Raw genomic sequence first — 27,554 nt, 5'->3', positions numbered from 1 at the left:
ATGGCTCAAGTGATCCTCCTACCTCAGCCACCCAGGTAGCTGAGACTACAAGCAGGAGCCTCCATGCCTAGCAATTTTCTTTTTTTTTTTTTTAAATAGAGATGAGTTTTCCCTCTGTTGCCTAGGCTGGTCTTGAACTCCTGGGCTCAAGTAATCCTCCTGTTTCAGCCTCATAAAGTGCTAGGATTACAGGTGTGGGCCCTGCATCCAGCCCATATAACTTTTTAAACACTTAGAACAATAAATTAAAAATTCAGTATAAGAACATATTTTGCTGCAAAGAAGCATGATAGGTAGCTCAATATAGTATTTCCAAGAACAAGGAAAAAATTACATTAGGATGCTGCCAGGGTTGAGCATGCCAAAAAAAAAAAAAAAAAAAAATCTACAGGGAGAGTAGAATAAAAATATGAATTCAAAGGGGGAACAAAAGAGCAATGTAAAATTTCCAACCATTAAGAAAGAGATTGTTTGTATATTTTTAAATAATGGGTGTCAAAACATTATGGGATTTAGATTAAATTGAACATACTAGTGATTAACAGTTTTATTTTGAAGTGTTAATATGGGAAATATGTTGGAAATTATATATTTTTCGCAACTATTTGGACACATGTTGACAATTTTAGGTCTACCTAAGTCTATGAGAGGAGGCGTCCAACATTTCACAATCCTTGTAAAAGAGATGTGAAGGGAAGACCATCGAGCTATTCTTCTTTCCTGTGTTACCCCAATAGGAACGTGGACTTACAACTGGAGAAGAAAAGCTAGGTGTCAGCAGAGACATGATGGAGTGGACATTTCTTTTAGTTCCTTACCAAGAAGTCCTCTCAAACTGAGGAAGAAAATACTAAGGGAGAGACACACTAGTCTTGAAGCCCATACTTTTTTTTTTTTTTTGAGATGGAATTTCACTCCTGTTGCCTAGGCTGGAGTGCAATGGCACTTATCTCGGCTCACTGCAACCTCCACCTCCTGGGTTCAAGCAATTCTCAATTCTCCTGCCTCAACCTCCCAAGTTGCTGGGATTACAGGCATATGCCATCACTCCTGGCTCATTTTGTATTTTTAGTAGAGACAAGGTTTCTCCCTGTTGGTCAGGCTGGTCTCAAACTCCCGACCTTAGGTGATCTGCCCGCCTCAGCCTCCCAAAGTGCTCTGATTACAGGCGTGAGCCACTGCGCCTGGTGTCCATGGTGAGCCCGGTGTCCATGGCATTCTTGAAGGCCCACCTCACACCCCAAATTACCAAACCCCAAAGCTCTCTTCAGTTCAGTAGGTTGTCCTTTAATTTTCAGCAACTCTTCCCTCCAGCAGAAGAACCAGTTTTTCTTTTCCCTCATAGTTTGAACCCCTCCCCCTAATTTACTTGAAGATGAGATAGTGTCCTCTTTTACTACCAGTGAAAATAAAATGAGCTAAGAGAAAATAATCTGTGTAAGGCCATGGTAGAAGTAGAAGTTGCGGGTCCTCGAATCAACAATTAGTCTTACACTTGAAGCAGGATAAACAATAAAGGCCAAATCCAAGGCAGAAACTAGAAACATGGAGGAAAAGAGGCATAAATGCCTCACATTAGACATTCACATTCCAAGAAATCTTTCTTACAGCATTGACTTTCCTACAATGACCAACTTCCTCTGACTCCAAATTTACTCCTTATTTACACTTGGGTTAGATATTCCTTTGACTATCCAATCATACTACTGCATAGTATCATTTATACATGCATCATGCTCACCTAAAGAGATTTTTTTTTTTTTAATGGAGTCTAGGACCTAGTTTCCCTCCATTGAGTTACTGGTGAAAAATTTGGTAAATCTAAAAAGAGAGATCAGTAAATGTAAGAAGAGTTTGCTCACTGTATGTGATATTCCTGCAGATTCATGTCTTCTACACACCGGGATCTCTTGGATATAAGGGGAGCATTTCTCAGGTGTCTGAGTGACTTTCTGGTCACTATCCAGGTTTCTGGCTCGGCTTCTCAGGCCCCTGTGAATAAGCAGAGGGGATCCACATCCAGACCAGGCTCCTGGGGCTGAGACCACAGGGGCTGGCCATGCCTGGTAGACCTGACATTGGGCACTGAGACTCCTGGAAAACCTGTGCTGCTAAATTTGCAGTTCTCCATTTTGACTGCTTCTCAGACTGACCACCAGTCTGTGAGTTTTCATCAGCCTCCTGCCTCACCTCCTCTAACCCAAGCAGCAGCAGGGACTCACTTGCATGCACTGGTCTTGTAGGCAGTGACTTTTCAGCCACACCCTCTGTCTACCAGGCTAGACTTGCCTGCCTGAGAGGCATACTCCTTCCATCCTCTATCGTATATCTGTGAGCTACCAACTCTGGCCCTAATGTGACAGTGCCAGAATATTGTGCTCATCTATTTAGAGTGAGAAACCCATAAGGCAAACTGAAGAGGCCCTGTATCCTCACTCCCTTTCTGCTCAGTTTTTTCACCTATATTTTATCTCAACTTCACTCTACTAACCAGAGCACCAAGGAAGGGGAGGCTAGCAATTATGTCCGTGGTGACTACAGAGAAGCAGGGAGATGACTTACGATCCCCTTTGCATTGGATCCCTGGTCCTACTGAAGGCATCTGATAGCTTCTGATTTCCCTGGTCTGAGAAGAAAGCCCCTCTCTACCTCTCCCTCCTTACTCTACCTCAGGCTGAGGGCTCAGGCAGCCCTCTGTGTTGCATATGGCATAGGTATCTCTGCCTCACTCCAGAGGGGATCAACCAATAGCCACCTACTTCTGAGGTCTAGTGCCACAGACCTGGTGTTCATAAATTTAAGTTCTGGATTTAGGTCTCCTTTCCTATAGCCAAGTGATCAGTGACAGGCAAAAATCAAGAGCCCAGACTTCCAGAGTAACTTCATCAAGATTGAGGTAACAGCTCGTACAGCTAGAGCATAGACAGATACATTGGGTCTGAATCTTGTACACCTCACTTTGGGACTGTTGGGATGCATGAAACATGGGATTTCACTCACAATTGTGTTCACAATGTATGATATTTCTATAGATTCTTGTCCTCTACATACAGGGATTTTTGATCATTCTGAATTGTTGATTCCCATAAAAAATGAATACACGGTCATCATTGTATATGCTGCATTTCTGAATATATATTTATGAGAGTCTCCAACACATATTTACACGCCTGAGGAGTGGAAGAATTTCCCACAAATTAGCTTCTGATTCCCCACATTTCAAACCTCATTCCTCTTCCACCTCTGGCACTGGGAGTGGCACGGCTCCTTGGTGCTCCAGGCCAGAAAAGGTGGCGCAGGGGTAAAGTCACTTCTGGTGGGGGAGGGTGGTTTGGAGAAAAAAAAGAGAGAAGACTGGAGGAGTGTACAGGGAGGGTCAGGAGAAATTCCGGAGATATGGTCCACTCAATGGAGGCACATGTAACCAAGCTGAGAAATGACTTAATACCCAACAGAGTTGGGAGATGTGAAATCCAAACATCGATGTCCAACTAGGCATAGAGGAAATACTCAGATTTCCAAGCAGGTTCGAGGTTCAGAGGAGAGCGCGTTCGGTTGGAAGCGCTGGTCTTGCAGGATGGGGTGGGGTGTTCATGCAAACTTCTGGTCCAGCAGAGGTAGAAACAGACCAGGTTCAAGTAGCAGCTTAGAGGCAGCGGACTTGAGGGATGAAGACGTGAGGCCCAGAGGGTGGTGCCTGGCAGAGAAAACGGCTGCCGGACACCAAGGCCACCTCCGGTTAAAGGGAACAAGTTATACCCAAACAAACACAGTGAAAACAGGAAGAATAAGGATATCACCCAGAGTGCTCTCCTGAGACCCTCCCCAAGAACATGGATTCTTTAATGATGCCTCCAGAGCAGGGATACTCAGAGTACATACATCTCTCACAAAGCAAAGGGTCTGAGGGCCCGGGCAGACCCCTCTCCCTCCCCTTCCCTCTCCTCCACCCGCCGGCCCTGAGGAGCGCCAGGGACAAGAACTACTCTCACTGCTGTCTCCCACCCCACCCCAACGAGAGGGGAATCTAGAGGTCTGTATCCTTCCTTCACCACCCAGGCTGGGCGCCTTCTGGGAGACACAATCACCGTCCCAAATCTCACCCTGCAACTGCATCCGAGCGCTTTCTCCAAGTGTTCGGGGAGCCGCCGGAACTCTTCTTCCAGGCAGGCGTTCCGGGACTCGGCACATTAGGCACCTCCCCTTGGGGTTTTGAGTCCCAGTCTCTGCCTCTGTCCAGGCCCAGGTGCCGACGTTTCAGTGCGGGGGGCGGGAAGCGCTAACACGAAGGAGCCCTCAGGTGAGCGGCCGCCTGCCCCGGCGCGCTGAGAGATTACATACTTGGGACCCGCCCCCGCGGGCGTGCCCGGGGCGCTCCAGCTCCGCCCGCCTCAGACGCTGAGGCCATGATTGACCTGGCTGAACGTCAATCAGGGCTCCGCGTCGTGGAGGCGGGAGGGACGCCGCAGGCCCCGCCTGCTTAACGCCCTCCCCTAGGGGGCCTGCGCTCGCGAGTCCTTTATGGGGGGGGTCTCCGCGGCAGCCCGAGGTGGTCGGCGCTTGGTCGTCGCGCACTTGCGCTGGTCGAAGTAGAAACTGGCCCTGGCGGGTCTGCGTGTTCCTGGTCTCAAGGCCGCGGTTCCGGTACTGCACTTCCCGCTCCTCCAGGCCCAGCTCCCAGGCTCCGTCTTCTCCCGCGCGGCGCCAGAGAAACACCCGGAAGAGAGAGTCCCAGAGAGTCCAGACTGCTGGGGCCCCGCGACCTGACTGCCACCGTCCAGGACTCTAGCCCTGGCTCCTTCTCGCCTTTCCGCTCCTCCATGCCCCAGGGGGGCGGCTACGCCGACAATTACTTGTCAGCTGGAAGTAAAGGAGGTGCTGGTGTTAGGAGCATAAGAGGGTTGGACCAGGAAAGCAGGAGAGGGGGAAGAGGGGGCGCGGAAGAAGTGGGAAGGAGCAACAGCTCGAGCTTTTACTGTAGGATAGTTTCTCTTCTCTCAATCCCGCCCCACCTGCTGCTTCTCGCCTCAGTTCCCCACTCCCACCCGTGCATCTCTGCGGTAGGCGAGTGAAGGAGTGGGAAGGGGGCTTTTGGTCGGGATATCTGGTCCTGCAGGCCCCCACAGCCTTATCTGAGAACTTACTTAAGCCCACTGCAACTGACTTGGTAAATAAGAATCTTGACCAGCCCTGGAATCTTCTCCATTGGTAGGTAGAAATGAGGGACATCATCTGTCCCTTATAAGCTGAAACCGCAGGTCATGTGGATGTGGGAATCCACAGCACTGGCTGCGCTCCTAAGGCTCTAAGTCTACCTGCAAACCTCATCTAAGACCCTGAAAACCAAAGTAGGGATACACTGGATTTTTTTTTCTTTTCTTTCTTTTCTTTTTTTGAGACAGGGTCTTATTCTGTTGCCCAGGCTGGAGTGCAGTGGTGCGATCTCGGCTCACTGTAACCTCCACTTCCCAGGTTCAAGCGATTTTCGTGCCTCAGCCTCCTGAGGAGCTGGATCTTCAGTTGCTCGCCACCACACCTGGATAATTTTTGTATTTTTTTGTAGAGACGGGGTTTCACCATGTTGGCCGGGTTAATCTCGTTTTTATTTTATTTTATTTTATTTTATAATAAAATAGAATTGAAAATACGTGCCTGCATCACAGGCAATCAGAGTAACTATAGTTTCATGAAAACTTTGTTTCTGTTAAATATGTTTTTGTGTGTGTGCATGTGTACTGGAAGGTTTTATATATATATCATATGTAGAGAAAGAGAGGTGGAAATCAACAACAAAATAAAACTCCATAATTTTGTTATTTTCTAATAGTTCTTGATTTTGAGTAAAAATAATTCTTTAAGAACAAAATTTTAAGCCAGCTAAAGAAAGATCAGAATCAAGCAGGCTCCCATTGAGGCCTAAATAGAGGTTCATCTTATTTGGCTTTTTTTTTTTTTTCCTTTTCCATCTTGTGGGCTCCTTTTAAGGCCTAGCAAGGAATTACCCTCCCCAAGTCTCCACTCCTTGCTTGGTTCAGCCATTCAACCATCTCTCGGGCTCTTTGATTAATAAAAAGTTCAGTAGAGCCATTTTATTCTATGCATGTATGGGATGAGATTTTTCTGATTTGACAGAGAAAATTCACAAATCACGTTACCTTTTTGAAGGCAGAGATTTAAAACTCAAACATTATCACCAGAGAACTAAATTATTAAGAAAGATGAGTTGTCAAAAGTACAGAAGTTTTACAGCATTAAGGGTCATTTTGTTAGGTCTTGTCCAAAATATTTGACATCTAGAGGTCTGAAAAATTGTTAGAAATAATAATTTATGATGACAGTTTTCATTTATTGTTCTCCCCAGCTTTAGGAGCAGAGGAGAACATTTTTTTCCTTCTTATCTTGCTGAGGATTTTTTCACCAGTGTTTCAAGGCTAAGAACCGAAATTCCAGTATTGACATTGAATTAAAAAGAAGCAGGCCCTTTTAGGAAGTCAAATTTTATTATATGAGTTGGAATATAATATTGAGATTACTTATTACTTAAGCATGGGATGGGGGCTTTTAACAACAGACCAAAAAAAAAAAAAAAAGTTGGAAGAACAGGAATGAAATAAAGCAAACTTTCATTATTCATAGATGATAAATTATCTACAGAGAAAAATAATTTAAAACATAAGATTTAAGAGTTTGGCACAGTGGTTGGCTAAATATGTAAATCAATTGCATTTTCTATAAAAACAAAAAAGTAAAAATGTGATTAAATAGTTAATAAAATATAACAAACTTCCAGTACAGTTGACCTTTGAACAACATGGGCTTCAACTGTGCAGGTCCACTTATATACGGATTTTCTTCTGCCTCTGCCACCCTTAAGACAGTGAGACCAACCCCTCCTCCCTTTCCTCCTCCTAGGCATGCTCACCATGAAGATATGAGGGTGAAGACCATTATGATGCTCCACTTCCACTTAATGAATAGTAAATATATTTTCTTTATTATTATTTTTTTGCAAAGAAAATAATGTTTCTCGCCATGTTGCTGAAGCTGGTCTTGAACTCCTGGTCTCAAGCAATTCTCCTGTCTCAGCCTCCCAAAGTGCTGGAATTAAGCCATGGGCCACTGCACCTGGCCAACATTTCCTTTTCTCTAGCTTACTTAATTGTAAGAGTGCAGTATATAACACATAAAAATATAAAGTACATGTTAAACAACTGTTTATGTTATTGGTAAGACTTCTGGTCAACAGTAGGCTATTCATAAAGTTTTGGAAGAGTCAAAATTATATGCAGATTTTTGACTGCACAGGTGGTCAGCATCACTAACCCTTGCGTGTTGAAGGGTCCACTGTAATCAGGAATAAATTCTCAAAAAGGAAAGGCATGCAAGATCTTAGTGGGGAAAATTAAAATCATTAAAAGAAGTTGAAGAAGTATTGCACAGATGGAGAGATATATTCATGGTCAGGAGGCATCAATATCATAAAAATGCCAGTTTTCCCCAATATGATCTGTAGCTTCATGCTATTTCTATAAAAATTTCAACAAAATGTTTTATAGAATTAGACACAATGATATTAAAATGAAGGAACAAAGTTCAAGAAGAGCCAAAATACCATTGAAAATAAAAAGGAAGTTGGGGAATTTCCTGACTACATGAGAAGATATTATATGCACCACTGGATTTAAGACCATGTGCTATTATTGGTGGCAGGGGGAGTAGACAACTGGGCCGATAGAATAGAATGGAAAGAGTATCAGGACCCCTTGTATATGAAGAATGGTTATTAAAGACTAGTGGGTAAAGGATGTATAATTCAGTAAGTTTGAATTTATGACACTGGATTAATGAATACATATACATCATGCATAATAAATTCCAGATGAACTGAAGACTGACATATTGAAGGCAAAACTGTAAAACTTTTAAAATGAAAATGTGGAAGAAATATTTATATGACTTAAAGGCTGAAAAATAATTATTAAAAAGACACACATACAAAATTTAAAAACAAAAATATAAAAAGGTAAATAAATTTGACCACATTAAAATTGGAAACTTTTGTTTATCAAAATATACTCTAAAGAAAAAAAAGCCAGAAACTTACTTTATTTGTATCACATATAATTTATATAGGATCAAAATCCAGAACATCTAAGAAAAGCCCCATAGGAAAATGATCAAAAGATGTGAAAGGGCAGTTCACAAAAAGGGATATATAAATGACCAATAAATATACAAAAGTTAAGCTCGCTCACAATAGTTATCAGAGGATTGTGAATTAGAACAGTCCTTGAAATAACATTTTAAAATCACTAGACAAACATCGAAAGGTCTAACATTATCAAAAATCACTGAGGATATAGAGTGAGGGGAACTCATACTCTGATGGTGGACTTCAAACTGAAATAATCTACTTGGGAAAAAAATTGGTATTTTGTAGAGTTGAAGCTTAGCGTATCTTAAAGCATAGCTGTTCTACTCTTAGGTATATATATGCACCTTAGGGAAATTATGGAATAAGGCACCAAGAGCAATGTGCAGGAAAAGTCATGAGAGCATCTTTTGTAGTTGCAAAAAGCTCAGAACAACCCAGTGTCCATTGGCAGGTAAACTGATGCACAAATTTTAGCATAATGTGGATTTCTATGCAACATTGAAATCAGTGGAATACAGATACAATAATTAACTTATATAATTCTTAAAATCACATTATTGAATGAAGCAAACAAGTAACAAAAATACATCGTGATATTAATTATGATGTTAATTTGTTGTCGGAAGCAAAGACAATATTTACTATGATGAAAAGCAAGATAATTATCAACTCCAAATGTGGAATAATAGTTGCATTTTGCAGAGAGGAAGGGAGATTCTAAGAGAAGACAAACACAGGAAACTTTAATGTTAAGGGTAATGTTCTATTTCTTCATGTGACTGGCGGGAAAAAATGGATGTTTAAAATTCTTGAAGATATGCATCATATGCATTATTTATTTGTAAAAAAATATTTCAAAAACTGGATTCATGAGAAATAAGAAAAGGAAAAAGATGTGTAAGAAATCATTTGTACAGGGACAGAAGTAACAAAGACAATTTGATGAAATTTATTGAGACAGAGACTAAAAAGTGAAAAAGCATGGTACATGTAAAAATATGGCAGAAATGATCCAGATATATATGCATTTGTAATCCCCATTTATATCATTGCATTAAATCTAAATTTTTCTGCTTCTCAGTAAAGATGTGTGTGTGTGTGTGTGTGTGTGTGTATCTATCTCAGCTGTTATTTGCTATTCAAAAAGTGCTGGTTGCAATGGCTCATACCTGTAATCCCAGCACTTTGGGAGGCCAAGGACGGAGGATCACTTGAGCCCAGGAGTTTGAGATCAGCCTGGGTAGCATAGTGAGACCCCGTCTCTACAAAAATAAAAAAATTAGCTGGGTGTGATTGTGCATGCCTGTAGTCCCAGCTACTCAGGAAACTGAGGTGCAAGGATCACTTGAGCCTGGAAGGTTGAGGTTGCAGTGAGCCATAGTCACACCACTGCACTCCAGTGTAAGCGGCAGGATGAGACCCTGTCTCAAAACAAAAACAAACAAACAAAAAACAAAAACTAAAAGATATACAACAAAATGACACCAAAATGATTAAAATAAACCAATGGACGATGATAAACTCAGGCAAATACTAAGAAAAATTATAGATAAAAACACTGATTGACTCCATTTGGTGCTGCTATAACAGTATCCAAGACTGGGTAATTTGTAAAGAACAGAGATTGATTTATCACAGTCCTAGAGGCTAGGAAGTCCGAGGTTGAGAGGCCTGCATCTTGCAAAAATCTTTTGGCTGTCTCATACTATGGTGGAAGGCAAGAGGGATAAAAACAACACAGAAGGAGGGAGAGAGAAAGAGAGAGAGAGTCAGAGAGAGAGGAGAGAGCCCAAGTACAAGAAGTTGAATTCACAGGCTTTCAGCCCTTTTGTAATTGGCATGAATTCATTTATGAGGGTGGAGTCCTTGTGACCTAAACACCTCTCATTAGGCCTCACCTCCTAACACCGTCGCATTGAAGATTACGTTTCCGCCATATGCTTTTTGGGGACACATTCAAACCATTGCAAATATTAATACTGAGCAAAGTAGAATAAATGGTGAAGACATTTTTCAGTGTCACGGAAGGATACTTTATTATGCTAAAATGTACAATTCACTAACTGCCCATAAGTTATAAGCCTTTATATCCTAAACAAGTTTTCAAAATTTAGGGAAAAAATGTGCTTTGTTGGGAAGGATAAATTGACACATTTAAGAGCTTTTAGCATACTTTTAAACTAAACTGTCATATTAAATTTTAAAACAATATAAATATATTTTACTAAAGCAAATAGTGGTCTTAAGTTATCAAATATTTATAAAATTGTATACTCAACAAATAGTGAATACATATTTTTCCAAATATAAGGCATTAAATCACAAAGTAAAATTAAATGGTAGAAATTAGAAACTACACAGTCTGTATTCTCTCACCATTATAAAATACATACATAGAAAAACAAAACTAAAATAAAATTAAAACACAAAAACAAAACCTCACCAAAACAATACTAACAAGAAAGCATCCACTTGGAAACTTAGAAACATCCCACTAATTTTTGGGTTGAAAAGGAAATCAAAATTGCAATTCAAGGGAGTTATGTTTTTGCTAGGAATATGGAGGGAATTCAGTTCAGAATTCATTTCTCTGTAACTATATAGTACAGCAAAGAGAATGAAAAAGAAAACCACTCAAGAACTTAATTTTTAGTGAAACTACGAAACAAAAAGTATGGTTATATCCCAAATTGCATGTCATTTGTGCTTAAAGCAACGGAGAGCAGCAGAACTGGGCACAGGAAGCCAAAATGTTGCTGTGGCAACAGATGAAGTGTGGAGGAAACTAGTGGTGAGGGACCTTGGAAAGGGCCAAAAATATGCTCTCTCTAAGAGTAGACGCCAGGCTAGGTTGGAGCTGCTGGCAGTTGGCCTGAGCTACAGTGAGGCCCAGATGCTAGGGGAAGCAGAAGAAGGCTCAGATATTGGGGGAGCAGACATTGTTTTGGAGTTTTCAAGGTGGCAGATCACAAAGGATCCCTCTGGAATGCATGGAGCTCTAACACTGTGGTAGGGTCCTTGCTGAAATAGGTTAGATTCCCAAAGTTGGAAAAGACACAGATGCAGCATATTTTAAGATAAAGTTCACTGTGGTAGCAATAAAGGATGAGTCCTTCAGTTGTAAAACCTGGGAGGTTACTATTGCCCATGTCTTCTCTCACTACCCCATCATCCCGCCCCCATACAGCAGAAGTCTTCCACTAATATCTGGTCCAGGAATGCTTAATTAATTCAGAATAAGTAGGAAAATAAATGGCACAGTTTCCACATAAATATGCCATGACAAAATAATGTTTACAGAAAGCAGCAAGATTTCCCTCCGGAAGTAATGAAGCAACCTCAGCCATGAAGATCATGGAGTAAAAAGGAAGACCTTCAGCAAGAGCGGTTAGGAGCCAAAGAGTTCCAAGGGCACTGAGGGAGGGGCCAAATGGTAAGGGCCACCTCTGGCTGGGATCCAGGGTGCCCAAGTGGGAAAGTGAGCAAGCCAGGGAGTGCTTGGTTTAGGGATTGAGGAAAGCACACAGGAATAGGTTGGACACCAAATTTGAAAATGAACAGTGAGAAAAATACCAGGATTGAAATGAAATAACAGAACAATTAAAATTAAGTGATCCAGGACAGAGACTTGAACTCATAAACAGGCCTGTGTTGCCCATTAGTCACAAGGGGAGCAGGAAGCCGTTGTTAAAATACCAAGGATTCCCAACGCAGTTTACTTGGAACTCTGCCCAGCAATGCGGTCGTCTGACTTGTCTTTTCTGTAATAGAATCAAAGAAAAATAAGGCACAGCTGGTAGGAGGGTGAGAAGCAAACATCATGAACCAGGGTTTAATTCAAGGATAAAACTGCTGTCCAGTTCTGGCAGATTTTGGATTGCAAGGGGAATAAAGCTGAGAGGCCATATTGGCACCTAGGCACAGTGAGGTGAGTCTGGCCACACATTTTAAGAAGCCCATGCAAAATAATACAGGTGGTTACCAGAAACCACCTCTGGCCTCTGGAAAAAAGAAATAGAATCTCCCAGGTAAGAATATCTGGGTCTCACACCTATTGGCCAGGTCAGAGATAGGATTCAATTGGGGATGGGATATAGTAAAAGGCATGGGTAAAGAAACTGCTGAGAGGCATATTGCCATTTATGCAGAATGGCCAGGCATGTTGGAGGTTAAGGAGGGAATTCAGTTCGGAATTCATTTCTCTCTCTATAGTACAGCAAATGTTAAGTCTGGAGATTAAGTAAGGATGCTGCAGCTCACTCATGGTTGGTATTCCTTCAGAGTACTCATGCCTCAGCTTACCCAGGGGGACTCAAGGAGAGGAATGTGTGTGTGTGTATCTGTCTGTCTGTCTATCTATCTATCATCTTCTAATCTCCTAAATCAGTTAGTGTGTTGATTCCAACCCCAATGGATCCCTGTCATTCAATTTCAGTAGTGGTACATCTCAGGCCAGTTTATACAAAAGCTGGAAAGGGCTGTAAAAGGCTGTATGAGAACATAATCTGAAAAGCGTTGCTCAAAATAGCATATTATATATTTTTTGGCATTTGTGAAGAAATTAGATCTCACACTGAACTAGTTAATAAAGATTTATAACTGCAAATGGATAGCAGCATGTGATTCTGAACTTGAGACTATTCAATTTTGCCCTTCAGTTTCAGACTGTGGTATGGGTTGTGATTCTCTACCACCCCCTGGTGGAAATTCATTTAAGTTCTGTTTCTTCTAATCAGTCTAAATGATTAGTCTAAATGAGAAAATTTCACAGCAAATGTCTGGATTCACTCTTGTTATGAAAGGTTCAAACCACACAGAAGGGTTTGGAGTAAAAGGTTTCCTTTGTCTCTCCCTCCTCCACATTCCATTCTAGGTCCCAAAGGTAACTGTGTGGTTTGTGTTATGCTAGGATATTTCGTGTGCTTTTACACATTTCAGGTATATGGCAGGAGAAATCCTGAGACATCAACTGAAGATTGTTTTCCTCAGGTGTCTTTCTACAATAGAGGCAGATAATTCATTTCTCCTCATGCTGTGGGAAACCACAGCAAGACAGCAATGACCAAAAGATTAAGATTTTTCATTTAAAATTTTGCATTGGAAAACCATGGTAGGCCAGGCGTGATGGTTACACGCCTTTAACCACTTGGGAGGCTGAGGCAGGAAGATTGCTTGAACTCAGGAGTTCAACACCAACCTGGACAACATGATGAGACTCAGTCTCTTAAAAAAAAAAAAAAAAAAAAATTAGCCAGGCATGGCGGCACTAGCTCGCTCACTTGTGATTTCAGCTACTCAGCAGGCTGAGGCAGGAGAATGGCTTGGGCACAAGAGGTTGGTGATACAGTGAGCCGTGCTCGGGTCCTGTACTCCAGCCTGGGTGAAAGAGTGAGATCCTTTCTCAAAAATAAATAAATAAAATATAATAGAAAACCATGGTAGAGGCAAAATGAAATAAAGGTCTTTGGAGATGAAAAACCTTAGATTATTAGATATCTGAAATCAGCACTTGTGCCATAAATAATAGATTTGGGAAGGACTCTGGATAATGTTAGAGCCAATTTTCCTGCCATGGAAGTGATAGGAATCCACAGGCTGAAGAAAGAAAGAGCGTCAGGAACTGGTTTGGGGGTTTGCATCCTGTAATCCAGTTAAACTGTGTGACAGAGGGTCAGTGACTCCTCCAACTCAGATATTTGGGCATACAAGGGTGGGATCAAAGAGAGTTTGCTGTTTCTGGTCTATGAAATATTAAAAATTTGAACAAAATAAAAATATTTCTAACAGTTTCTAAAATCTCTTTGCTTAGTACTCAATTGAATGGATGGTTATACATGCTGTGTAAGGAAAGATCTTGAGGAGGAAAGGAAAGAATCAGGGTTTCACCTGAGACAGGGTTCTGGGGATCCAAGCACCATGATGAGGTCATGGCTAGGTTTTCTCTTGGGTAATGCAGAGAAAAATTGACTTTTACTGCTGTGAAGCAAATTAGAAGCCAGCCAGGAGTGTCTTAGTTTGGTTTATTACAGAAGCAGTCCCTGACATAAGGACATGAGTGAACGTAATTTATTTTGGAGGTGCATGAAACTTCAATAGCAGCGGAGTGAAAGTTAGATGGGGAAGGGAAAACAGTCAACAAAAGGTGAATGACTGGAACTTAATCCCCTGGGGAAATTCTGGGAAAGCACCTGCTTCAGAGTTAACCTAGCCATGGAAGGAGGGAGTTTGGCAATTGTATATCAATTCCCATTGGTCATTGACTGAAGGCTGCTGCCTGACATGTGAACTCTTTGGCCCTTCTAGTCTTCTGTGAGTTGGGCAGAGTGGCCCTTCTTGGCTTCGATGAAGCCTTCAGGGAAGATGCAAATGTCCAGCCAGTGTGCACTGCAGTGGTACGGCCCAAGGAACATGGCAGGTGTTAGTAGTATCAGCCATACCAGGTCTGTTTCTAGATGGAGAACCCTTAGATGGGCTGGAGCCTGTGATCTCTTAGATCTATAATATCTGTGATCAGAATTGAAGAATTTCCTATTGTCTTTTTTTTTTTTTTCAATTTTGCCCAAGCCTTCATAAAGTCTTGTTAAAACCTTAACAACAGTGGCCAGGCGCAGTGGCTCACACCTATAATAATACCAGCACATTGGAAGGCTGAGGCAGGTGGATCACCTCAGGTCAGGAGTTGGAGACTAACCTGACCAACATGGAGAAACCCCATCTCTACTGAGAAGGGAGACCCCCTCACCTCCTTCTATTTCACCTCCTCCCTTCCCCACTTCCAGATGGGAAGGAGGGCGAAGAAGGAAAAAAACGAAATAAAATATCAAAGAACTAGGAAAATAACTCCCTTTTTAGTTCCCAGTGTCTCTGCTAACTGTTAACTTGACAGAGCTGCAAATGAATGTTATCCCTGCCGGCTGGAGCCCTGCACTTGTTCATCCCCCCACTTCTCCATGGACCAGGATCCCTCCCGGAAACGCCTCTGCCAACAAACAGCTTGTTGGCTTTGCCTCGTCTCTGTAAGCCCCCTCCCCTGCCGTTCCCGCACGCGCTGCGTATGAATTAGCAAATCAATAAAGCCAAAAGGTAGTAAGGTTGGATGTCCAGCAAATGGACAATGACATAGTTCTGCCTCAGTTTCCCCTTTAGCATTGTAAGCCTATAAAAGGTGAGAGAAGCTGCAGCTTGGAGAGCTCAGTGAATAAGGCTGTAGCCCCCACAGCTCCCGGCCAAATAAAAAGCCTCTTCCTTCCTCAGTTCAGTGTTGGAGAGGTTTGTTCCTCGCCATTCCTGCTTCATACATGGAGAAACCCCATGTCTACTAAAAGTACAAAAATTTACGGGCATAGTGACACATGTGTGTAATCCCAGCTACTCGGGAGGCTGAGGCAGGAGAATTGCTTGAACCTGGGAGGTGGAGGTTGCGGTGAGCCGAGATCGCACCATTGCATGCCAGCCTAGGCAGCAAGAGTGAAACCCCATCTCAAAAAAACAAAACAAAACAAAACAAAACCTAACAACAGTCTTATTTTCACATTCCCCTAATCAAGGACAGGCCTAGGTCCAAATATAGGAGGATGTGTTAGTTTGCTAAGGCTGCCATAAGAAATACCACACACTGAATGGCTTAAACAAATAAACTTACTGCCTCGTGGCTCTGGAGAGAATATGAGATCAAGGTGTCAGCAGGGTTGGTTTCTTCTGAGGTCTCTCTCCTTGGCTGGTGGATGACTGTCTTCTCCCTGCATCTTCGTATGGACTGCTCCCCGTGTATGAATGTCCTAATCTCTTCTTATATGGACACTAGCTATATTAGGACTTACTTTATAACCTCATTTTAACTTAATTATCACTTTAAAGACTCTAACTCTGAAAACATTTCACATTCTGAGGTACTGGATTTAGGACCTCAACATTATGAATTGATAGGAGGACACAGTTGAGCCTGTAACAAAGGAAAATGGGGCAAAGGGAAAGTCCTCCTTCATCTATTTTCTCTCTCAAAGGCCAAGGTGAGTGAGAGCAACATTGGATCATGGGATTTTGGTTGCCCTGCAACTCAAGAGATACCTGGCTTCAATATTAGCAGTGAGCAACAGCAGAGCTGAGAACAGTGTTGTAGAAGTGATTCACACCTGAGTCAGGCTACATTTCCCAGGCTAATTTGCAAAACAGAATTCCAGATATAATTTATATTCACTCAAACTTTCCACTCATGAACTTCCTAAATATATTTTGAAAAAGCATGCACACCCTCATACATGTTTTTTAAATTAAACTTTTTATTTTGAGCTAATTAGAGACTGACATGTAGTTGTAAGAAATAATACAGACAGAACCTTTTACCCTTTATCCAGCTTCCCCCATGGTAACATCTTATAACACTTCAGTACAATATTGCAACCAGGATATTGACATTTGTATTAATGTCAATATTACAATCACGACAGTATTTCTGTCACTCCCAGTATCCCTTATCTTTCCCTTTTATGGTAAGTTCACCTCCTTCCAATCCCCACCACCTCCTTAATCACTGGCAACCATGAATTTTTTTCTCTATTTCTGTACTTTTGTCATTTCAAGCTTGTTATACAAATGTTATACAAATGGATTGTGCTTTTGATGTCAAGCCTAAGAATTCTTTGCCTAGCCTGACATCTCAAAGATTTTCTCCTAATTTTCTAAAATGTTAACAGTTTTATTTTACACTTTACATGTACTCTGTAATCCATCTTTGTTTGTTTATTTTTAGAGGTGGGGTCTTGCTCTGCTGCTCAGGCTGGAGTGAAGTGACATGATCACAGCTCACTGCAGCATGTAACCTTTTGGGACTGGCATTTTTCACTCAGTATAACTCTCTGGGGATTGATCCAGGTTGTGTGTATCAATTATTCTTTTTTATTTTTTATTTATTTTTTATTTTTATTTTTTTCAATTTTTTTTTCAATTATTCTTTTTTATTGCTGAGTAGTATTTCATGGTATAAATGTACAATAGTTGGTTTAACCACTTACCTGTTAAAGGATATCTGGGTTATTTTTTTACTAGAATGAGTAAGTAGACAAAGATTTGCATACGAGGTTTTGTGTGAAGGCATTGTGTGTGTGTTTGTGTGTGCCACTTTTCATTTCTTGGGGCTAAATACCCAAGAGTGCAGTTGCTGGGCAGGATAATAATGGTATACTTAGTTCTTGGGTTTTGTTATTGTTGTTGTTGTTGGTTTTGTTTTGTTGTTTATAAGAAACGGCCAGATCATTTTCCAGAGCGCCTTGCCAGCATTTAGCATTGTCACTATTTTTATTTTAGCCATCCTGATAGGTGTGGAGTGATATCTCATTGTGGTTTTAGTTTGCATTTCCCTAATGATTAATGATGTTGAACAACTTTTCATGTGCTAATTTGCCATCTTTATAGCCTCCTTAGTGAAATATCACCCTCAGTCTTTTGCCTATTTTCTAACTGAAATTTTTAGTGTTTTTTTTTTTTGTTGTTGTTGAGTTTTGGAATTCTTTATATATTCTAGATACTAGTCCTTTGTTCAATATATGGTTTGCTAATATTTTCTCCTACTGTGTAGCTAATTTTTTCGCCCTCTTAACAGCTCTTGACAGCACAACAGTTTTACCTTTCAATGAAGTCTAATTTATCAGTTTTTCCTTTTATAGATCATGCTTTTGATGTGAAACTTAACAATTCTTTGCCCAGCCTTATATCTCAAAGATTTTCTCCTTTTTTTTTTAAGTTTTATGCATTACATTTACTCCATAATCTATTTTGTTTATTTATTTTAATTAATTGATTAATCATATCTGATAAAGGTTAAGGTATTGCATTTCTCTGACAATTTTTTTTTGCTTTTTTTTGAGACAGTCTTGCTCTGCTGCCCAGACTAGAGTACAGTGGTGCTATCACAGTCCATGGCAGCCTCAAACTCCTGGGCTCAAGCCATTCTCCTGCTGCAACATCCCAATTAGCTGGGACTACAGGCAGAAGCCACCACACCAAGCTAATTTTTCATTTTTTATTTTTTTTTTAATAGACAGGGTCTTGCTATCTTACCCAGGCTGGTCTTGAAGTCCTGGACTCAAGCAATCCAATTCACTTTGAATTAACTTTTGCATGAGGTGTGAGACTTAGGTCAAGGTTCATTTTTATTTTATTGTCTTGCCTATGGATGCCCAGTTGTTCCATTTCACCATTGTTCAATTCACCATTTGTTAAAAAGGGATTTTTCTTCCATTGACTTCCTTTTGCACGTTTTTCAAAAATCATTTGAGTAGACTGTGTGGATCTTTTTCTGGGTTCTCAATTTTGTTCCACTGATTTGTGTGCCCATTCCTCTGCCATAGTCAGTCATGATTACTGTAGCCATATAACAAGACTTGAAATAGGGCAGACTGATTTTCAATCACTTTATTCTTTTTTTTCAAGAATGTTTTAGGCATCGGCGTTGCTCCCGCCCTGGAGCTCTAGGCCGGCGTCCTCCCGCGAGCGGGTCAAGTGCCAGCGTCTAAGTGTGCGCGAGGAGCCCCCAGAACGCTCCGGTAGTCTTGCAGAGGCAGCAGGCGGCCACTTTTGCCCCGAGAGGGCTCCGCAGCTGCCTGCGGGCCTCAGCCAGTGCCGACCCTTCTCTTCGCAGACCCCACGCCAAGCAGCTACCCTGAGCTGACAGCCTGAGCGCCGGGCAAGGGCAGCCTCGACGGCCTCGCAGCCGCCCATCACCGGGATCCTGAAGAACAAAACCTCTACGACTTCCTCTATGGTAGCATCGATCGAACAGCCCGCGGGAATGTCGACGGGGAACTGAGCAAAAAATCCCAGAAGTGGGATGAAATGAACATCCTGGCGACATATCATCCAGCAAAGACGGTTTAATGAAAATAGATGAACCAAGCTCTCCTTACCATAGTATGTTGGGTGATGGTGAAGGTGCATGTAGTGGTACAGAAACCACTGACGCCATGGCACCAAGCATCTTAGCTAAGAAATTAGCTGCTGCTGAAGGCTTGGAGCCAAAATACCGGATTCAGGAACAAGAAAGCCGTGGAGAGGAGGATAGTGACCTCTCACCTGAAGAACGAGAGAAAAAAGCGACAATTTGAAATGAAAAGGAAGCTTCACTACAGTGAAGGACTCAATATCAAACTAGCCAGACAATTAACTTCAAAAGAACTACATGATGATGACGAAAATGAAGCAATGTTAGAGACTCCGGGTGGAGAAAGCATGAATATGGAAGAATCAAATGAAGGATCTACTGCAAGTGACCAACAGCAAAACAAATCACGAAGTTCATAGAAGAGATTTGTTCAACACTGCAATTGTTTGTTAGATATAAACCCTGTTGCTATAATCTATTGCTTCTTGTTCCCCACAATTCATGACTTAAGCACCAAAATGCATACCAGTTATTATATACTGCCAAGAATTAAATGATAACCTTTGAGACTGACTAGACTGAAAATGCCTAGTTGAGATATATATATATTCTTGTGCCTAGTACTTTACCACAAATACAGTGTAATATCAACAGTCCAAAACTGCACTACTTTTGTAAAAACACTGGCAAATTTGTATAAGATAGTGTATAGTTTTGTGCATGAGAGGTTAAGCAATATCTTTGGGGGGGCACTAATTTATTTTCATCACTCTAAATATGGTGGTAGCTCTTACAAAGTTTCTTGATTTGTTGTTGTCGTTTTAAATCAAAAGCCAATTGAACAACAGGATATATGGACTGATAAACATTCAGGCTGAATAGTATTTTACCACTTGCCTTCAACTTGATTTGTCTGTTTAATTGAAAAGGATTCTAAGTCTGTTGCATTTTCTGGCCTACTACCTTTAAAATTCCTGTTGAGCTTCTTTGTATCTACAAGGAAAGTTCTGAGCTTTTTCTCATCTAAACTAGCTTTTTTCCCCTCTACATACTATCAGGTTAAACTTGCACTAATGTCTCCTTTTTTTTTTTTTTTTTTTTATTTATGTTTTTGATACACTGGGCAGACTACAGAGCATTTTTAAAAATAATAAATATTCTGCTGTAGTTTATTTCGGCACTCCCTTTAAATACCTGTCTTAACCTTCTGCTTTTATTTCCTACCCCTTTCCACGCATATGCACACAATCCTTTACCTTTAAAAGGATTAAGATTGTCACATTATTAGGAACTCTTTATGCCTATTAATTCTAATACATGAAGAAAATAGATTAACAGCAGTACTATAGGAAGGAAATACAGTTTAACTGCTGAATTTCTATACTTCTCTGATTTACAGCTTGCTAATTAAATTACTATTATTAGTTTGTTTGTCTTAATTACACTTAAGAAAACAACTGACTGGACTGAGGGTTTTGTTTTTGAGGGTTTTTTTTTTTTTTTTTTTTGGCACGAGGAGAGAATTGTATGTAACCCATGATATGATTATTGTCGAATGTACAGACAGAAGCAAGCATGGACATTGTTTAATTTAAAAACTTTAAATAGTCGTTGCTTTAAGGGAATATGATAATGTATGCTATGACAAATGTACTTTATTCTTCTAACATGGTAAGAATTACTTGGAATTTTTTCCTGAAATGAAGTGCAGGAAAGCCCTGTGTATCTTAGTTTAGTGGTGGCTCATTTCTAGCCATATGAATTGTATACAATTTTTGTTAGTACCAAAGTAATCTGTTATATGAACAGACTTCTAAAATAATGTCTGTGTATTATATATATAAGAAGGCTTTTATTGAACAGTTTATCTTTCACTTGCAAGTTTATGGAAGTATCAGTACGTCAAAATAAATAAAAAGTGGGGGAATTCTTTGCTGTTAGAAGAATGTGCTTATTATTTTGATTTCTTAAATGGGATACAATCAAAGCACTGCTGAACTATAGGTAAAGTATTCTACTAAACATTTCAGCTAGTAATACCACTGATTTAGAAACAAACTTTTTTTTTTTCTTTTTTTGCTTTCTGAATTTAGAAAGTTGAGATTACCTGTTTAAATCTGTTTTGGTGGATGTAGAGATTAAGTCTGTAAAGGTTGGGCACGGTCACTCACGCCTGTAATCCCAGTACTTTGGGAAGCTGAGGCGGGCAGATCATGAGGTCAGGAGTTCAACACCAGCCTGGCCAAGAGGGTGAAACCCCGTCTCTACTAAAAATACAAAAATAGCCAGGTGTGATGGTGGGCGCCTGTAATCCCAGCTATTTGGAAAGCTGAGGAAGGAGAATTGCTTGAACCTGGGAGGTGGAGGTTACAGTGAGCCGAGACCATGCCATTGCACTTCAGCCTGGGGGACAGAAGGAGACTCCATCGCAAAAAAAAAAAAAAAAAAGAGAGAGAGAGAGAGAGAGATATTAAGTCTGTACATATGTGTGCACATGTATTCATGCACCCTCTGATTTTGATTTTCTCATTTTTGAGTTCCTAGAAAGTATCCACATACTATTTTTTTTTTTTTTTTTGGTAGAAGTAGCTGTTGTAGAGTGAAGAAAAGGGTAAGACTTTAAACAGTTGATTCTTTCTGTGTTTTCTACAAACTATTTTTTGAAATTTAAATCACAAGCAAACTCATTTTCTGGTTTTTAGAAAGTAGAAATAGGCATAAGACATGCTGAATAGCATGCTCAGTGGGATTTTAGGTAGTCAAGTGCAGCTGGGAAAAAGTATTTTCAAGTCATAAGTTGCTAATTGATATGGTATGAACAAGTCAAAATATGAACCATTATGATTCAAGTTAGATTTTCCTCTAGAGACGGATCTGAATGTTTATTTCTAGCGAAGGTAGATTTTACTTTCAACTTTTAAATCAATATCACTTTCTGTGCTTAACTCTTTGGTGTTACCTTGTCCGTTTTCATTTGTCTAAAATTCTGCAGCGATGACTAAAATTTGACATAATGATATAAATGGATTGTTAAGGGTAACTCTAAGTTGAAGATTAAAGCAAGATGCCATTTTCCCTATGACTTTCATTTTGTTTACAGTTTTTTCTTTATGTTAGTATACACTATACGTACTACAATAAAACAATACAAAAAGGAGTGTGTTAGATATCCTAGTTCCTTTGCCTTTCCATGTAAATTTTAGAATAATCCTGCCTATAATCAAGAAACCTTGCAAAGATTTTGGTAGGAATTGTGTTAAACTTGTATATCAATTTGGGGAGAATTGATGTATTTATTGTGTTGAATCTTCCAATCCATGAACAGTATTTCTCTCCATATAGTTAGAGACTAAATAGATCTTTGATATCATTCATCAGCATTACATAGTTTTTAGCATGCAAGTCTTGCACGTTTTGTTAGTTTTACACATAAGTGTTTCATGTCTTTGAATAATTGTAAATAATATATTTATACTTTTGGTATCACCTGTTCATTGTAAGTATGTAGAAATACAATTCATATTGGTTTGTTTATCTTGTATTCTGTTAGTTTGCTGAAATCAAATATTCTAGAAGCTTTTCTGTAGATTCCTTGTGATTTTCTACATAAACAATCATGTCACTTACAAATGGGAACTGTTTATTTCCTTTCTCATGCCTATTGCACTGTCTAGAACTTCCAACACTGTGAATAAGAGTGGTGAGAGTGGATATTCTTGCCTTGTTCCTGATTTTAGGTAGAAACTATTCAATCTTTCACAATCAAGTATGTTAGCCATGAGGTTTTTGTAGATGATCTTTATCAAGTAAAAAAAAGATCTCCTCTATTCCTATATTTCTGAGATTAAAAAAGTTATGAATGGGTGTTGAAGTAGGTTAAATACTTTTTCTTCATCAATTGATATGAACAAGTAAATTTTTCTCTTCAGCCTGTAATGTGATGGATTGCATTTATCATTTATGAATATCTAACCAGCTTTGCATCCCTGGAATAACTCTCATGTAGTTATTGTATATAATTCTTTTTATATATTGGTAAATTCTATTTGCCAATGTTTTGTTAAGATTGCCGCATCATGAGGAATGTTGGTCTACAGTTTTCCTCCCATTGTCATTGCTTGGTTTTGAAATTGGGGTAATTCTAGCTTTATAAAATAAACTGGGAAATACTTCCTCTGCTTCTGTTTTCTTGAAGAGATGATTTATTGGTGTTAATCCTTCTTTCAGCCTCTGGTAGAATTCTTCGTTGATACTATTTGTCCCTAAATATTTCTTTTTTGTGAGTTTTAAAATTATGAATTCAATTTCCTTATAGGTGTAGAAATTTTTGAATTAATTATTTTAGATTTAGTGAGTTGTGGCACTTTATATTTTTTGAGAAACGATCTATTTAATTTATCTTTTTTTTTTTTTTTTTTTGAGACGGAGTTTCGCTCCTCTTGTTACCCAGGCTGGAGTGCAATGGCGCAATCTCGGCTCACCACAACCTCCACCTCCTGGGTTCAGGCAATTCTCCTGGCTCAGCCTCCCAAGTAGCTGAGACTACAAGCGCGCGCCACCATGCCCAGCTAATTTTTTTTTTTTCTTTTTAAAGATTATTTTTTTTTTTGTATTTTAGTAGAGACGGGGTTTCACCACATTGACCAGGATGGTCTCGATCTCTTGACCTCGTGATCCGCGCGCCTTGGCCTCCCAAAGTGCGGGGATTATAGGCGTGAGCCACCGTGCCTGGCCTCTATTTAATTTGAATGTCACATTTATGTAGAATTGTTCATATAATTATTTTATTATCCTTTTGATGTCTGTAGAATCTTTGATGGTATCCCACTTCATCTCTGATGTTGGTAATTTCTATCTTCTGTCTTCTTTTTTTCTTTGCGAGTCTTGCTAGTGGTTTGCCGGTTTTGTTAATCTTTCAAAGAGCTAGCTGTTTGCTTCATTGATTTTTTTTTGTTTTTACTTTTGTTGTTCTGTTTTCAGTTTCATTGTTCTGCTTGCTTTTTATTTTGCTGTTCTTTTTCTAAATTCTTGAGGTAAGAGCATAGATTATTGGTTTGAGACTTTTCCTCTTTTCCAATGTATACATGTAGTGCTTTAAGTTTACTTCTCAAATGCAAATCAAAGCCACAATGAAATGCCATCTCATGACAGTCAGAATGGCGATTATTAAAAACTCAAGAAACAACAGATGCTAACAAGGTTGCAGAGAAATAGAAACACTTTTACACTGTTGGTGGAATGTAAATTAGTTCAACCATTGTGGAAGACAGTGTGGCAACTCCTCAAAGATCCAGAACCAGAAAATCCATTTGACTAGCAATCCCATTACTGGGTGTATACCCAAAGGAATACAAATCACTCTATTGTAATGATCCATGCATGCATATGTTCACTGCAGCACTATTCACAATAACTAAGACATGGAATCAACCCACCTGCCCATCAATGATAGACTGGATAAAGAAAATGTACATATACACCATGGAATACTATACAGCCATTAAAAGGAATGAGATAATGTTCTTTGCAGGAACATGGATGGAGCTGGAAGCCACATCCCCATCAAACTAATGTAGGAACAGAAAACCAAACACCACAAGTTTTCACTTATAGGTGGGAGCTGAACAATGAGAACACATGGACACAGGGAGGGAAAAACAACACACTGGGGTCTGTCTGGAGTGGGGGTGGGAGCAGGAAGAGCATCAGAAAAAATAGCTGATGCATACTTGGCTTAATAATTAGGTGATGGGTTGATATGTGCAGCAAACCACTATGGCACATGTTTACCTATGTAACAAACTTGCACATCCTGCACATGTACCCCTGAACTTAAAATAAATTTACTTATCATAACTAATATAACTGTATCCCACAAATACTGATACGGTATATTTTCATTTTTGTTTAGTTGTGTTTATTGTGTGTATTTTTAAAAAATTTCCTTGAGACCTCCTCCTTGACCCATGTATTTCTAAGTGTGTTGTTTTGTCTCCAAATGTTTAGAGATTTTCCTGCTATTTTTCTGTTGTTGATTTCTGGTTTGGTTCCATTGTGGTAGGAGAACACTTTCTGTATGATTTTATTGCAAAAATTTGTTGGTGTTTGTTTTATTGTCTGAGATATCGTCTATCTTGGCATATATTCTCTGGGCACTTAAAAAATGTATATTCTGGCTGGGCACAGTGGGTCACCCTTGTAATCCCAGCACTTTGGGAGGCTGAAGCTTGTGGATCACCTTAGGACTGGAGTTCAAAACCAGCCTGATCAACATGGTGAAACCTTGTCTCTACTAAAAATACAAAAATTAGCTGGGCTTGGTGGCATGTGGCTGTAATCTCACCTACTCGAGAGGCTGTGGCAGGAGAATCGCTTGAATCCTGAAGGCAGATGTTGCAGTGAGCCGAAATCTCGCCATTGCACTCCAGCCTGGGCAATAAGGGTGAAACTCTGTCTCAAAAAAAAAAAAAAAAAAAAAAAAAGTGTATTCTGCCATGGAATACTATGCAGCCATAAGAAGAATGAGATCCTGTCCTTTGTAGGGACATGGATGGAGCTGGAGGCCAGTACCCTTGGCAAACTAATGCAGGAACAGAAAACCAAATACTGCATGTTCTCACTTATAAGTGGCAGCTAAATGATGGAACACATGGACACATATACAGGAAAAACACATACTGGGGCCTATTGGAGGGTGAAGGTTGACAGGAGGAAGAGGATGAGGAAAAATAACTAATGAGTACTAGACTTCATTCCTGGATAATGAAATACTTTGTACAATAAACCCCCATGACACAAGTTTACCAATGTAACAGACCTGCACATGTACCTCTGAACTTAAAAGGCAGGGGAGAAAATCTCATGGAATCTACTAAAAGCAAAGAAAAAAAAAAAAAAGAATGTATCTTCTGTTGTTAGGTGGCGTGTTCTATAAGTGTTGATTAGATCTTATTGGTTGATGTTGTTTAATTTTATATTTTTTCTGAATTTTTGTCTGATCAATTATTGAGAGAAAACTATTGAAGTCTTCAACTATCATTGTTGATTTGCCCATTTTCAGTTCTATCAGTTTCTGTTTTATGTAATTTGCAGCCCTGTTGTTTGGTGCATACATATTTAAGACTGCTATGTCTTTTTGGTAGATTGACCCTTTTATCATTATATAGTGTCCTTATTCATTTCTAGTAGTTTTCTTTGTTCTGAATTTATTTGATATTAATATAGCCATCCTTTCTTTCTTTATTATTTTTTGGATGTTATATGTTTTTCTATCCTTTGACTTATGAACCGCCTATATTATTATATTTGAAGTGAGTTTATCATAAATAGCAAATAATTGTGTCATATTTTAAAAACCACTCTGCCAAGCTCTGTCTCTTATAATTGATGTATTTAGGCCATTTATATTTCATATAATATTGTTATGTCCAGTGTTAAGTCTGATATTTTATTTTTTGTTTTCTGTTTATTCTCTCTGTTTTTCATTTCTTTGTTTTCTTTTTCATTGCTTTCTAAACCAGTTTAAAATTCTGGCTTATTTATCTATAGTTATGTGTGTGTACGTGTGTGTACTACTTTGTTTAGCTGTTTTAGTGATTGTTCTAGGTATTACATTTATTTACATAACTTGTCTATTGTCATTAATTATCAGTCTGAGTGATGCATTGAAATTTCTTCTCCCTTTATGTTTGTTTACCCTCCCTCATTTATAATTGCCTGTAATATATTCTCTGTATACATTTATAACCATATGATACAGTATTACAAGTTTTTCTTACATCCCATAATTTAGATCACTCAAGAGAAGGAAAGTCCATTTTTTTAACCCACATTTTTTCTTGCCATGTTCTTTCTTCCTGATGTTCCAACTGTCCTTAATTTAACTTTTTTAAATTTTATTTTTAATTTTTATTTTTTAGGGTAGACTTGTTAGTGACAGATTAAGTTAGTTTTCCCTCATCTGTGTTTGTCTTAATTTTCCTGGATATTTTTGTTGATAAAGTGTTCTAAGTTGACAATTTTTTTTTTCTTTCAGCACTGGAAAAATGTGCTACCTCCTTCTGGTATACACGTTTCTGGTGAAAATTCTGCTCAGTCATTTTTTTTTTTTAACCTGTTAGATGTCATTTATCTCTTGCTGCTTTCAAGTTTTTTTGTCTTTAAATTTTAGTTATGACTCTGGTTTTAGTGTGGCTTTCTTTAGATTTGTCCTGTTTGGGGTTCACTTGCCTTCTTAAATCTCTAGGTTTATGTCTTCCACCAAATTTGGGAAGTTTTCAGCCATATTTATTTGATAATTTTTTCAACTTCACTCTCTTTTTCCTCTCATTTTGGGACTCAGTACATGAACATTAAATCTTTTGTTATAGCCCCATGGGTCCCTGAAGCTTTGTCCATTTTTTTTTTTTTTTGAGTGTCTTCTTTCTTTCTCTTTCTTTCTTTCTTTCTTTCTTTTTCTTTCTTTCTTTCTTTCTTTCTTTCTTTCTTTCTTTCTTTCTTTCTTTCTTTCTTTCTTTCTTTCTT

The 27,554-nt window shown here is 39.4% G+C and overlaps 1 long non-coding RNA gene and 1 pseudogene across 1 annotated transcript; one reads left to right on the top strand and one right to left on the bottom strand.

The window, feature by feature from the left end:
- Nucleotides 1-347: 347 nt before the first annotated feature.
- Nucleotides 348-5,241, bottom strand: LOC116533582. Its single transcript, XR_004261358.1, has 2 exons — nt 1,863-5,241; nt 348-753 (listed from the first exon to the last, which is right to left on the bottom strand). It is a non-coding gene; the product is annotated as an uncharacterized LOC116533582 (long non-coding RNA).
- Nucleotides 5,242-15,105: 9,864 nt separating this feature from the next.
- On the top strand, nt 15,106-20,967 carry LOC116533557 (annotated as a pseudogene).
- The last annotated feature ends 6,587 nt before the right edge of the window (nt 20,968-27,554 follow it).

Source organism: Sapajus apella, unplaced genomic scaffold (genome assembly GCF_009761245.1).
Source record: "Sapajus apella isolate SASKATOON/1434 unplaced genomic scaffold, GSC_monkey_1.0 scaffold83, whole genome shotgun sequence".
In the NCBI taxonomy this organism is placed as follows: Eukaryota; Metazoa; Chordata; class Mammalia; order Primates; family Cebidae; genus Sapajus; species Sapajus apella.
Note: the sequence above shows the minus strand (reverse complement) of the source record. Positions and strands in the feature narration are given on the sequence as shown.